The sequence below is a fragment of the Balaenoptera acutorostrata genome, chromosome 15 (assembly GCF_949987535.1).
Source record: "Balaenoptera acutorostrata chromosome 15, mBalAcu1.1, whole genome shotgun sequence".
Lineage (NCBI taxonomy): Eukaryota > Metazoa > Chordata > Mammalia > Artiodactyla > Balaenopteridae > Balaenoptera > Balaenoptera acutorostrata.
This window is the reverse complement of record NC_080078.1, coordinates 12028271-12043455: the sequence shown is the minus strand read 5'-3', so window position 1 is coordinate 12043455 and position 15185 is coordinate 12028271.

The window sequence follows — 15185 nt, the reverse complement described above, 5'->3', positions numbered from 1 at the left end:
ACCAGTTCCAGACGTGAACTGGTTTCTTAGTCTAACGTGGCTTTCAGAATCACGGGGGGCACTCTCTGTAGGCTGACTTGTAGTGAGCACCACTGAAGTCAAAAGGGTCCAGGCTCCAGTGACCAAGAGCCAACCTCGGTGCCAGAGTGAGTTTGTATGACCTGAGATGAAGCATCTTCTGGGGTGGAGCCATTGGACAGGGCACACGGTCACAGACAGAGCCTTCAGGATGGGGAGTGAGTAAGAACAATGAAAGTTGTCGAATGTGTGAAGCAGGTTTCGGTGACTCCCGCAATTTTTTGACTTAGACTTTTTTGGAAAAAAAAAAATCCTTATACATTTTCACTGTAAAGACTCCCCTCCTGGAGTGTCAGATGACAAACGTGAAGCCTTCTTATTCTTTTCTCTCATTTTCAAGCTTTCTCTACAAAAGCTATTACTGCCTTCACCTCTCCCTCCCATCTTTTGCCCAACCTTCAAGCACTTATTGAAATGCCTCTTCCTTGGTGACAGCTATTTCCCTACCCCATGATGGCATGGAATTCCAACTCCAAATATGCCTAGTTGCCTCCTGTAGATTATTCTTAACCCTGCCTAGAAATTGATTGAGTTAAGATGTATTTTTGGCTGCAAGTAATCAAAAACGAGGCTCACAGTGGCTTGAACAACAAAGATAGTTGTCTCACATAACAAGAAGTCTGCTGTTAGGAATTCTGTGGTTGGAGTAGTGGCTTCCAAATGCCATCAAGGCTCTTTCTCATTTTCCACTGTGTCATCTCTGGGTATGGACACTGGGACCTCACGCTTAATGCCTCATGGTCACCATGTGGCTGCCGTAGCCTTTTATATTCAAGGAAGGAAGCAGGGATCTGAGTGACAAAAAGGATCGTCCCTTCATTGAGGAGCAAAAGAATATTTCCATGAAGTTCACCAACACATTGGCTCTCAAATCTCATTGTCTAGTGCTTGATCACATGGCTATTCCTAGCTGCAAGATGGGCTGCAAAAATCAGTATTTTGCCAAAGCAAATAGGATTGTCCACAATTGACTTAGACTCATCATGATTCATTGCCTGGAAATGGGTAGGTCCTGCTAGTGAGAAAAGCACTGAGGGTTCATAGGCAACTACAGCTTATATCTATCTGTAGAGGGTACATTTTTATCCTGCTCTTGGTTTGTGCCACGGATGTCTGTCTTACTCTGCAGTATATGTATGTCCCTGGGTAGTGACTATAAATATTTATACATTAAATAATTATTTTTTTCACTGATTTTCATTAAAAAAACTAAGATAAGTTTATAGGGAAAATATTTTGCCCAAGATTATACCAAATCACATGCTTAAAATAGATAATACAAATGTTGAAATATAAAACTCTATAGGCAATTTCCATATTTGAGCAATAGATGTGTTCCAACAAAGTGCCCATAGGTGACTTTATGTAAAATAAACCCTAAACTCTCCCGCAGGGGCATGACAAGTGGAAAGGGAACCCATGAATATCTGAGCATGCACTTTGTGCCTGGCACTGTGCCAGGCAATTTAGAGCGGCTTAGGTAAGAAATTGGCTCAAAGTCATACTTACTAAGTGAATGAGTTGTCATTCAAACCTTGCTCCATGTAGATCCAAAGTTCATGCTTGATTGTACCCCCACTGTCTTTATATAACTAGTGTAAGTTTCTTGCATCCACAAACCTTCACAAAGCGCTCAGAACCCCCTTTGCTGCTGCTGCTGAAACGTACAAACAAAAAAGAGTGACCCTTTAAAATTTTGAGACTAGAGGTTATATGCTTGTACTTGACCATTTGTTCTTGATTATGTCTCAGGCTAATTGTTTATCTTATGAATGGTTAAGGCTATTAGGGCCGTAAGTGCTGCTAACACATTCTGGGGTTTGGCACATCTGGCTTGGGATGACGCACGGGGAGTGTTCGGCTTGCCTTTGGAAGGTGTTTATTTTTCCTCGTTAAGTCTCTGTGCAGTCTGTGCTTTCTGCACATGACGATTTCTCCCTTCAGACTTGCTTTCAAGAGGAGTGTCCTGGAGCAGGTGCCTGGCTGCATCCTCGCTCCTCTCATGCCACTGGATCTGTTTTACGTGGTTAGCTCTTAGCAGAGACTCTGTGTGTGGGGTTTTTAAATTTCATGAGAAGGTGTAATATGCAAGACATCCGAAGGCCCTGGGCAAGTTGCATCCTCTCCCTGTACCTTCCTTCCTGGCTTATGAAATGAAAGGACCGACTAGATGATGTGTAAATTCACAACCACCTCTAAGGGCTAATTGTTTGCGATTTGTAATCCTTGCTTCTCAGGCCACGGGAGAAGGGTAAGAGTCTGGATTAGCTTCCTGTACAAAGTTCTGCGTGATTGTGGACCCAAATGCCTCTCTAGCATCATTTCCTGCCACTGCTTTTCACGGCCATGCTATAACACTAGCTGTTTCCTAAAAGCCCATGTTTCCTCCTGCCCTCACAACTCTGTCCATGTGGTTCCTCATCCTGGAAGGCCCCTCTGCTTTAAGGCACTCTTTCTTTATGGCTTAAATCCCAGCTCAGACCTCAGAGGTAGAAGCCTCTGTGAAGTCTTCCACAATCTCTGCCACTTCACACAAGCTCCCAACAGTATTGAGAGTTTTTTTTCTCTGCCTTCCTGTGTCCTGTGTGTATCTCTAATAAAGCAAGATCACCCTTTACTGCAATTTTTTGTCTCTTCTTTGGACTGGGAATTCCCTGAAAGACCATGGCTTGGTTCTCGGTGTCTCTAGCTCCCTAGTACAGTGCTTGGCATGTACATGGCACATAAATGATGCCATATGTGGTGAGCGATTGAATAGCTGCCCCTTCCTATCCTGCGAAGTCTACAACTCCTCCAGCTTTGCCTTGCCTTGCCTTTCCTCTCCTCTCCTCTCTTCTCTTCTCCTCTTCTTTTCTTTTCTTTCCTTTTCTTTTCCCACACCAGCTTGTGGGATCTTAGTTCCCCGACCAGGGATCTAACCCAGGCCCCTGGCAGTGAAAGCCTGGAATCCTCAGCACTGGACCGCCAGGAAATTCCCTCCTCCAGCTTCTTCTGATGCTAGTGCTGACTTCTATCTCATAATGCTGGAAGGATGTATTGTAATTGCCACTCCCCCTCTAAGTAATAGGGGTAATACCTTTAGGTTCGGTGGAAAAGTGGGGTGTCTCCAGCTTCTGGGTGCCCATTATTGAATTCTAGGCAATTTACAGCTTCCTGTATCTGTGCTTGCACTAACCCCTGGCTTGTGGTGATTTGAGATCCTTGAAACTTTCTAGTATTTGCAGAGAATGATCAACTATTGCTCTGGCTTCTGTGACACTTCAGATGGGTTGAGGAGTGATTTAATCAGGGAATGTGCCAGATGGATTGAGGGAAGGAAAACCAGAAGGTAGGGGGGAAACATAGAGGGAATCACAGAAGTCAAGGGAGATTCTGTGTTTGGTTTACTAGGAGGATGATGGTGTTGCATTTGTAGACATGTCTAAGACGGAAAGAGGGTCAAGTTTAGGAGATAAGATGATACATGTTTGATCATGCTGAGCTTGAAGTGTTTGTGGGACATCATTGTGGAATTGTTCAATAAGCAGTCAAAATGGAGACTTGATGCTGTAGGGAGATAAAGGTCAGAATCATAGTGAGAAAGACTAGGCTTGCTGAAGTTGAGGGGGTAGATGGGATTGCCAAGAGAGAATATACAGAGACAAGGAGATGCTGGTGAATGGGTACTTGGAGAACGTCTAGTCTAACTGTGAGCCAGAGGGATGCAGAAAGATATAAGAGTCCCAGAAGAATATAAAACCATTGAAATTTATGGAGAAGAGTTTGTTGAGAGATTGTTTGGAGACTCTCAAAGGGAACTCTTACTGACATATCCTAAATGAAAAATAGAATTTGTCTTCATGTTATGATACCCTCTTTAGCTATGTGCAGGGTGTTTGCAAGTTTGCATTTGAAGCCTGGTGATTTCACCCAGTCAACCTGATCAGCTGAGTGAGCTCAGACAATAGGCAACGAGAAAGACTTTGCATGGGGGTGGGGGAAATTTCAATAAGATGGGCGGGTTAGGAGTGTCAAATGACACAGAATCACTGGGTTTTTAATACTGGTAGAATTCTTGATTGCTTTTTAAAAAATAATATATGTATATGTGTGTGTGTGTGTGTGTGTGTGTATATATATATATATATATATATATATTTTTTTTTTTTTTACTCTCTTGTCTTTCCCTATGAGCAAAAGGTATATTTCTGGTTTTCAGGTAGAATAACTGGATCCAGGTGGGATGACCCTTATGCTTTAATTAACTAATTTATTTTTGGTGTTCATCCAGCCTCAGAAAGAGGCCGGTTTATTGGCAGCTATTCTATTGTTGTTGGTTTTTTTAAAATAAGCAGTTAGTACTCAGAAAGTACATTGGGAATTCTTATTTATTTATTATGGTAAAATATATAAAAATTTACAGTTTTAACCATTTTTAAGCATATAATCCAGCGGCATTAAGTACATTCACAATGTCATGCCGCTATCACCACCATCCATTTCCAGAACTCTGTCATCATCCCAAACAGAAACTATGTCCCCATTAAACATTAACTCCCCATCCTCTCTCCCTCCAGCCCCTGGCAACCACCATTGTACTTTCTGTCTCTGAATTTACCTAGTCTTAGGTACCTCATATAAGTGAAATCACATATATTTATCCTTTTGTGTCTGGCTTATTTCACTTAGCATATCCTTGGGAATTCCTGCCAGCTCCCTGGAATTTGGCTATCCCAATGTCTTGGCTGCAGATTTCTGGAGTGTGTGACATAATTCTTCAAGTATTTTCTCAGAGGCTTTTGCTCTGCCCTGTCTTGAAATGGTAAGTAGAAGTTTCTCTCCAAAGGAGCCACTTTGCACATTTTTAACACAACTTCCAATTGCAACAACTGTGCGATGGTAACCCTGGTGGTGGTTTCAACTTTTGAATTGTGGTACGTGGCGGTGTTGATCCACCACAAAGGCACCCTGCGTCATGTACTCCTGGCCACGTAGGGGCCCCTGGAAATCCTTCATTATGTTATAAAACACCTGGGCTTCCTTATCCTGAGTAATTGCGACCCTGTCCTATGAACACTTATCACATGTCAAAATACTTCTTCATTTTAATGGCTTTAATAAAATTTTTTTACAAGCCCCCATTTTTTTTATTATTAGATTAAACAGACATAAAATTACTCTGCCAAATTGACATAAAAAGTTTCTAAATGCTTATTCCCAATTTCTGTAATTATCTCCTTGTGGCCCAGGAGCACATGGTCCCCAGACCACACCCTGCGTAACACCCCTGTCTGGAACACCACATGTGGGGGCAGGTTGCTTGGAAACGTAAAAGATTTTTGTGAAGGATATTTTCTCTCAAGAAAACTTTCCTTCTTACTGACTCTTGACTCCTCATACTGTAGGCAGGGATTGGATTGCCTGAACTAATATCCAGCTATTACCCAGCTTCTGGGTAAGAGGCTGTCTTCCTATTGTTCTGAATCATGTTTGTGTTAAGAACCCTGATGTGAAGTAATGAAATACCATTGGCTAGAATTCTCATTTGGAGCTTTGCAGTTGTCAAATTTGGTTCTCTCAATATACTGTTGTAGGGTTTTGTTGTATTCATTCCCAAGATGGGTCACCAACATGCTATCCAAAAAAATCCTCCAGGCCACCTTGCTGAGCTAAGTGGTGCAGCTCTGCAATATATATACCAATTTCCAGCCAACTTTTTTGGTCTTATTGGTAATATTTAAATCTCTGCACAATTCCTGGTGCTGAGGATTGGATGTCTTCAATAACTCTACAAGTTAATTCGATGTTGAGTCTTAAGTGGCAGGTAAGTCTTAAGAGAAGCTGGGATCATGGGAAATCTTATCAAGGCCTATATTTGGGCTCCACAGATAGGCAATACTATAGTATATTTCTTTTCTTTTTTTTTATAAATTTATTTATTTATTTTTGTCTGCGTTGGGTCTTCATTGCTGCACACGGGCTTTCTCTAGTTGCGGTGAGCGGGGGCTACTCCTCGTTGCGGTGCGCGGGCTTCTCACTGCGGTGGCTTCTCTTGTTGTGGAGCATGGGCTCTAGGCATGCGGGCTTCAGTAGTTGTGACGCACGGGCCTAGTTGCTCCGCGGCATGTGGGGTCTTCCCGGACCAGGGCTCGAACCTGTGTCCCCTGCATTGGCAGGCGGATTCTTAACCACTGTGCCACCAGGGAAGTCCCTATAGTATATTTCTGCTTACAGGGTCATGATTAAAGTCAGAAGACAGCTTCTTAGCATATGAATCTCAGGATGCAGGTCAATGGGCTTCAAACATCTTGACATAGCAGGAGGCCTGTGGTGTAGTGTGTAAAATACGGATGTTGGAATTTAGATCTGCATTCGGTTTCTCCTCTGCCATTTATAATCTATATGAATTTGAGCAGGTACTTAACCTCTCAGAGCCTCATGTATTAAAAGTGTTAGGAGGATTAAATGAGAGTGTATATAGAGCTTGGTGCCTGGTGTAGAGTAAGCACTCACATGTTGGTTTCTGTCTCCTCTGTGATTTCTCTACTGTGGTCTAGAAAGCAGCTTTTGAATGCTCAGGTTATAGGTGGAAAGCACAGTCAATTGCTTCACAGTAGTGGTTGAGAACAGATTTATACTGCCTGCTGTTGCGTTTTTTGTTTTTTTTTCCTGGAGAGTTTGCAGTCCTTGTCGCTTAAAGAGATTGTGTTTGGTAGCAGTAAATAGGCTTTTAGGAAAATGGCTCTTTGATCCTGTTCAAGCATATTCTGCCCTCACAATAGAAATGCAGATGAAAACTTAAATGAGATATGACCTTTTACCTCTTGTTTGGGCAAAGATAAAGAGTCTGATACTGGACTTCCCTGGTGGCGCAGTGGTTAAGAATCCATCTGCCAATGCAGGGGACATGGATTTGAGCCCTGGTCCAGGAAGATCCCACATGCCAGGGAGCAACTAAGCCCATGCACCACAACTACTGAGCTGGCGTGCCACAACTACTGAAGCCCGCACACCTAGAGCCCATGCTCCACAACAAGAGAAGCCACCACAATGAGAAGCCTGCGCACTGCAACAAAGAGTAGCTCCCATTCACCACAACTAGAGAAAGCCCGCGCGTAGCAATGAAGACCCAATGCAGCCAAAAATAAATTAAAAAACAAACAAACAAAAAAAGAGTTTTATACCATGATGGGTTCAGGAGGATACTGGACAGCATGCACTGGGGGTGGGGGTCGGCGGGGAGAGTAAATTGGAACAACATTTGTGGAGAGCAAATTAGTAATGTCTGTCAGAATCCCGAATGCACATTTTACTTTTAGAAATGTATCTGTGCTTGCTCATATGCAAAACAAAGTGTTTACTGATATCATGTCATTTTCAAGATACATTTTTTTAAAATTAATTAATTAATTTATTTATGGCTGTGTTGTGTCTTCGTTTCTGTGCGAGGGCTTCCTCTAGTTGTGGCAAGTGGGGGCCACTCCTCATTGCGGTGCGCGGGCCTCTCACTATCGCGGCCTCCCCTGCTGCGGAGCACAGGCTCCAGACGCGCAGGCTCAGTAGTTGTGGCTCACGGGCCCAGTTGCTCCGCGGCATGTGGGATCTTCCCAGACCAGGGCTCGAACCCGTCTCCCCTGCACTGGCAGGCGGATTCTCAACCACTGCGCCACCAGGGAAGCCCCAAGATACATTTTTAAGTGAAAGATGCAAGTGGAGAAGAATGCATACAGGTTGCATTGTATGTATAGTATTTTTATTAAATAAAAAGAAAAAATTCATTCACATATCTAAAAAAGATTATTTTGGGCTAACCCAGACATATTTAACTGTGGAAACACAAAGGGAACAAAATGGGACCACAGTCTTAGCAGAAATGTGTAATAATATGTAGCTTTCGCTGTAGGTGTGAAACATGGGTCTTCCATAGCTCTCTTTTCCAGTAAGTTACATGAGGTCAGGTTGAGTCTGTTTTGTTCCACTCTCAGCACCTAGGACAGGGCTTGTCTCAGTAAACACTGTTGAATGAATACATGAATGAATGAATGAATGGATGAGGAAACTTGACCTTTTTCCTGAGCTTGCAACTGAATGAATCCTCCTAGCAGGAACCAGGGAGTTAGTGTATCACTGTATTCACCTAGTGTTCACTGAAAGTGTTTTGGAAGATCGCAGTTGCAATGGAGGAGACGCACAACTAGGACCCGTATAACCTGGGGCCGAGTGACCTGATAATTGATTCCTGGAAAGAGCCAGCAATATCATACAAGAGAATACTTGGCACCACTTGAAAGGGTAATTTACATAGAAAACCTCCTGTAACCATGTCAGTTTTATTAGTTATTTTATAAAGAAATATAACTGTTTATAATAGAGAATAAAGATAAGCAAACAATAATAATTAGTAGTCCCACTAGCCAGCTAGAGCCACTGTAGACATTTTTGGATGTGTCCTTCCAGTCTTTTTTTTTTTTTAACATCTTTATTAGAGTATAATTGCTTTACAGTGGTGTGTTAGTTTTTGCTTTATAACAAAGCAAATCAGCTATACATATATCCCCATATCTCCTCCCTCTTGGGTCTCTCTCCCACCCTCCTTATCCCACCCCTCTAGGTGGTCACAAAGCACCGAGCTGATCTCCCTGTGCTATGTGGCTGCTTCCCACTAGCTATTTATTTTACATTAGGTAGTGTATATATGTCCATGCCACTCTCTCACTTCGTCCCAGCTTACCCTTCCCCATCCCCATGTCCTCAAGTCCATTCTCTATGTCTGCGTCTTTATTCCTGTCCTGCCCCTAGGTTCTTCGTGACCATTTTTTTTTTTTTTAGATTCCATATATATCTGTTAGCATACGGTATTGGTTTTTCTCTTTTTGACTTACTTCACTCTGTATGACAGACTCTGCGTCCATCCACCTCACTACAAATAACTCAATGTCGTTTCTTTTTATGGCTGAGTAATATTCCATTGTATATATGTGCCACATCTTCTTTATCCATTCATCTGTCGATGGGCACTTAGGTTGCTTCCATGTCCTGGCTATTGTAAAAACTGCTGCAATGAACATTTTGGTACATGATTCTTTTGGAATTATGGTTTTCTCAGGGTATATGCCCAGTAGCGGGATTGCTGGGTCATATGGTAGTTATATTTTTAGTTTTTTAAGGAACCTCCATACTGTTCTCCATCGTGGCTGTATCAATTTACATTCCCACCAACAGTGCAAGAGGGTTCCCTTTTCTCCACACCCTCTCCAGCATTTGTTGATTGTAGATTTTTTGATGATGGCCATTCTGACTGGTGTGAGGTGATACCTCATTGTAGTTTTGATTTGCATTTCTCTAATGATTAGTTATGTTGAGCATCCTTTCATGTGTTTGTTGGCAATCTGTATATCTTCTTTGGAGAAATGTCTGTTTAGGTCTTCTGCCCATTTTTGAATTGGGTTGTTTGTTTTTTTGATACTGAGCTGCATGAGCCTCTTCTGTATTTTGGAGATTAATCCTTTGTCAGTTGCTTCATTTGCAAGTATTTTCTCCCATTCTGAGGGTTGCCTTCTCGTCTTGTTTATGGTTTCCTTTGCTGTGCAAAAGCTTTTAAGTTTCATTAGGTCCCTTTTATTTATTTTTGTTTTTATTTCCATTTCTCTAGAAGGTGGGTCAAAAAGGATCTTGCTGTGATTTATGTCATAGGGTGTTCTGCCTATGTTTTCCTCTAAGAGTTTGATAGTGTCTGGCCTTACATTTAGGCCTTTAATCCATTCTGAGTTTATTTTTGTGTATGGTGTTAGGGAGTGTTCTAATTACATTCTTTTACATGTAGCTGTCCAGTTTTCCCAGCACCACTTACTGAAGAGGCTATCTTTTCTCCATTGTATATTGTTACCTCCTTTATCAAAGATAAGGTGACCATATGTGCGTGGGTTTATCTCTGGGGTTTCTATCCTGTTCCATTTATCTATATTTCTGTTTTTGTGCCAATACCATACTGTCTTGATTACTGTAGCTTTGTAGTATAGTCTGAAGTCTGGGAGCCTGATTCCTCCAGCTCTGTTTTTCTTTCTCAAGATTGCTTTGGCTACTTGGGGTCTTTTGTGTTTCCATACAAATTGTGTAATTTTTTTGTTCTAGTTTTGTGAAAAATGCCATTGGTAGTTTGATAGGGATTTCATTGAATCTGTAGATTGCTTTGGGTACTATAGTCATTTTCACAATGTTGATTCTTCCAATCCAAGAACATGTTATATCTCTCCATCTGTTTGTATCATCTTTAATTTCTTTAATCAGTGTCTTATAGTTTTCTGCATACAGGTCTTTTGTCTCCTTAGGTAGGTTTATTCCTAGGTATTTTATTCTTTTTGTTGCAGTGGTAAATGGGAGTGTTTCCTTAATTTCTCTTTCAGATTTTTCATCATTAGTGTATAGGAATGTAAGAGATTTCTGTGCATTAATTTTGTATCCTGCTACTTTACCAAATTCATTGATGAGCTCTAGTAGTTTTCTGGTAGCATCTTTAGGGTTCTCTATGTATAGTATCATGTCATCTGCAAACAGTGACAGCTCTCTTTCTTCTTTTCCGATTCGGATTCCTTTTATTTCTTTTTCTCCTCTGATTGCTGTGGCTAAAACTTCCAAAACTATGTTGAATAATAGTGGTGAGAGTGGACAACCTTGTCTTGTTCCTGACCTTAGAGGAAATGGTTTGAATTTTCCACCATTGAGAACGATGTTGGCTGTGGGTTTGTCATATATGACCTTTATCATGTTGAGGTAATTTCCCTCTATGCCTACTTTCTGGATGGTTTTTCTCATAAATGGGTGTTGAATTTTGTCGAAAGCTTTTTCTGTATCTGTAGAGATGATCATATGGTTTTTCTCCTTCAATTTGTTAATATGGTGTATCACATTGATTGATTTGCGTATATTGAAGAATGGTTGCATTCCTGGGATAAACCCCACTTGATCATGGTGTATGATCCTTTTAATGTGCTGCTGGATTCTGTTCACTAGTACTTTGTTGAGGATTTTTGCAATAATGTTCATCAGTGATATTGGCCTGTAGTTTTCTTTCTTTGTAACATCTTTGTCTGGTTTTGGTATCAGGGTGATGGTAGCCTCGTAGAGTGAGTTTGGGAGTGTTCCTCCCTCTGCTATATTTTGGAAGAGTTTGAGAAGCATAGGTGTTAGCTCTTCTCTAAATGTTTGATAGAAGTCGCCTGTGAAGCCATCTGGTTCTGGGCTTTTGTTTGTTGGAAGATTTTTAATCACAGTCTCAATTTCAGTGCTTGTGATTGGTCTGTTTATATTTTCTATTTCTTCCTGGTTCGGTCTCGGAAGGTTGTGCTTTTCTAAGATTTCATCCATTTCTTCCCGGTTGTGCAATTTATTGGCATATAGTTGCTTGTAGTAATCTCTCATGATCCTTTGTATTGCTGCAGTGTCAGTTGTTATTTCTCCTTTTTTCATTTCTAATTCTATTGATTTGAGTCTTCTCCCTTTTTTTCTTGATGAGTCTGGCTAATGGTTTATCAATTAAACCAGCTTTTAGTTTTTTTGATCTTTGCTATTATTTCCTTCATTTCTTTTCCATTTATTTCTGATCGGATCTTTATGATTTCTTTCCTTCTGCTAACTTTGGGGTTTTTTTGTTCTTCTTTCTCTAGTTGCTTTATGTGTGAGGTTAGGTTGTTTATTTGAGATGTTTCTTATTTCTCGCGGTAGGGTTGTATTGCTATAAACTTCCCTCTTAGAACTGCTTTTGCTGCATCCCATAGGTTTTGGGTCAACATGTTTTCATTGTCATTTGTTTCTAGGTATTTTTTGAGTTCCTCTTTGATTTCTTCACTTATCTCTTGGTTATTTAGTAGTGTATTGTTTAGCCGCCATGTGTTTGTGTTTTTTACAGATTTTTTTCCTGTGATTGATATCTAATCTCATAGCGCTGTGGTTGGAAAAGATACTTGAATTGAAATTGTATTTCAATTTTCTTAAATTTACCAAGGCTTGATTTGTGACCCAAGATATGATCTATCCTGGCGAATGTTCCATGAGCACTTGAGAAGAAAGTGTATTCTGTTGTTTTTGGATGGAATGTCCTTTAAATATCAATTAAGCCCATCTTGTTTAATGTATCATTTAAAGCTTGTGTTTCCTTATTTATTTTTATTTTGGATGATCTGTCCATTGGTGAAAGTGGGGTGTTAAAGTCCCCTACTATGATTGTGTTACTGTTGATTTCCCCTTTTATGGCTGTTAGCATTTGCCTTAAGTATTGAGGTACTCCTATGTTGGGTGCATAAATATTTACAATTGTTATATCTTCTTCTTAGATTGATCCTTTGATCATTATGTAGTGTCCTTCTTTGTCTCTTGTAATAGTCTTTGTTTTAAAGTCTGTTTTGTCTGATATGAGAATTGCTACTCCAGTGTTCTTTTGATTTCCATTTGCATGGAATATCTTTTTCCATCCCCTCACTTTCAGTCTGTACGTGTCCCTATGTCTGAAGTGGGTCTCTTGTAGACAGCATATATATGGGTCTTGTTTTTGTATCCATTCAGCCAGTCTGTGTCTTTTGGTTGGAGCATTTAATCCATTTACATTTAAGGTAGTTATTGATATATATCTTCCTATTACCATTTTCTGAATTGTTTTGGGTTTGTTATTATAGGTCTTTTCCTTGTCTTTTGTTTCCTGCTTAGAGAAGTTCCTTTAGCATTTGTTGTAGAGCTGGTTTGGTGGTGCTGAATTCTCTTAGCTTTTGCTTGTCTCTAAAGGTTTTCATTTCTCCGTCGAATCTGAATGAGATCCTTGCTGGGTAGAGTAATCTTGGTTGTAGGTTTTTCCCTTTCATTACTTTAAATATGTCTTGCCACTCCCTTCTGGCTTGCAGAGTTTCTGCTGAAAGATCAGCTCTTAACCTTATGGAGATTCCCTTATATATTGTTGTTTTTCCCTTGCTGCTTTTATTATTTTTTCTTTGTATTTAATTTTTGATAGCTTGATTAATATGTGTCTTGGTGTGTTTCTCCTTGGATTTATCCTGTATGGGACTCTCTGCACTTCCTGGACTTGATTGACTATTTCCTTTCCTATATTAGGGAAGTTTTCAACTATAATCTTTTCAAATATTTTCTCAGTCCCTTTCTTTTTCTCTTCTTCTTCTGAGACCCCTACAATTCGAATGTTGGTGTGTTTAATGTTGTCCCAGAGGTCTCTGAGACTGTCCTGAATTCTTTTCATTCTTTTTTCTTTATTCTGCACTGTGGTAGTTATTTCCACTATTTTATCTTCCAGGTACTTATCCGTTCTTCTGCCTCAGTTATTCTGCTATTGATTCCTTCTAGAGAATTTTTAATTTCATTTATTGTGTTGTTCATTATTGTTTGTTTGCTCTTTAGTTCTTCTAGGTCCTTGTTAAATGTTTCTTGTATTTTCTCCATTCTGTTTCCAAGATTTTGGATCATCTTTACTATCATTACTCTGAATTCTTTTTCAGGTAGACTGTCTAGTTCCTCCTTATTTGTTAGGTCTGGTGGGTTTTTGCCTTGCTCCTTCATCTGCTGTGTGTTTCTCTGTCTTCTCATTTTGCTTAACTTACTGTGTTTGGGGTCTCCTTTCTGCAGGCTGCTGGTTCGTAGTTCCCATTGTTTTTGGTGTCTGCCCCCAGTGGGTAAGGTTGGTTCAGTGTGTTGTATAGGCTTCCTGGTGGAGGGGACTGGTGCCTGTGTTCTGGTGGATGAGCCTTGATCTTGTCTTTCTGGTGGGCAGGACCGCGTCCAGTGGTGTGTTTTGGGGTGTCTGTGACCTTATTATGATTTTAGGCAGCCTCTCTGCTAATGGGTGGGGTTGTGTTCCTGCCTTGCTAGTTGTTTGGCGTAGGGTGTCCAGCACTATAGCTTGCTGGTTTTTGAGTGGAGCTGGATCTTAGCGTTGAGATGGAGATCTGTGCGAGAGCTTTTGCCATTTGATATTATGTGGAGCTGGGAGGTCTCTGGTGGACCAATGTTCTGAACCCAGCTCTCCCACCTCAGAGGCACAGGCCTGAAACCCAACCGGAGCACCAAGACCCTGTCAGCCACCTGGCTCAGAAGAAAAGGGTGAAAAAAAGAAAGAAAGAAAGAAAAATAAAGAAAATAAAGTTATTAAAATGAAGAAAAAAAATTATTAAAAATAAAAAAATTAAAAAGTAATAAGAAAAAAAGAAAGAAGAGAGCACCAAACCAAAAAACAAATCCACCAATGATAACAAGTGCTAAAAACTATACTAATAAAAGAAAACAAAACAAAACAAAAAACAAACCCAAAAAACGGACAGACAGAACCCTAGGACACATGGTAAAAGCAAAGCTATATAGACAAAATCACACAAAGAAGCATACACATACACACTCACAAAAAGAGAAAAAGGAAAAAAAAATCTATATTAAAAAAAAAAAGGAAGAGAGCAACCAAATCAATAAACAAATCTACCAGTGATAATAAAGTCTAAATACTAAACTAAGATAAACATAAAACCAGAAACAAATTAGATGCAGAAAGCAAACCCCAAGTGTACAGTTGCTCTCAAAGTCCTCCACCTAAATTTTGGGATGATTCGTTGTCTATTCAGGTATTCCACAGACGCAGGGTACATCAAGTTGATTGTGGAGATTTAATCTGCTGCTCCTGAGGCTGCTGGGAGAGATTTCCCTGTCTCTTCTTTGTTTGCACAGCTCCTGTGGTTCAGCTTTGGATTTGGCCCCACCTCTGCATGTAGGTCGCCTGAGGGCATCTGTTCTTAGCTCACACAGGACAGGGTTAAAGTAGCAGGTGGTTAGGGGGCTCTGGCTGACTCAGGCCATGGGGAGGGAGGGGTATGGAATGCGGGGCAAGCCTATGGCAGCAGAGGCCAGTGTGACATTGCCGCAACCTGAGGCGTGCCTTGTGTTCTCTCGGAGATGTTGTCCCTGGATCACCAGACCCTGGCAGTGGCGGGCTACACAGGCTCCTGGGAAGAGAGGTGTGGAGAGTGACCTGTGCTTGCACACAGGCTTCTTGGTGGCTGCAGCAGCAGCCTTAGCATTTCATACCCATCTCTGATGTCCGCGCTGATAGCCACGGCTCACGCCCATCTCTGGAGCTCGTTTAG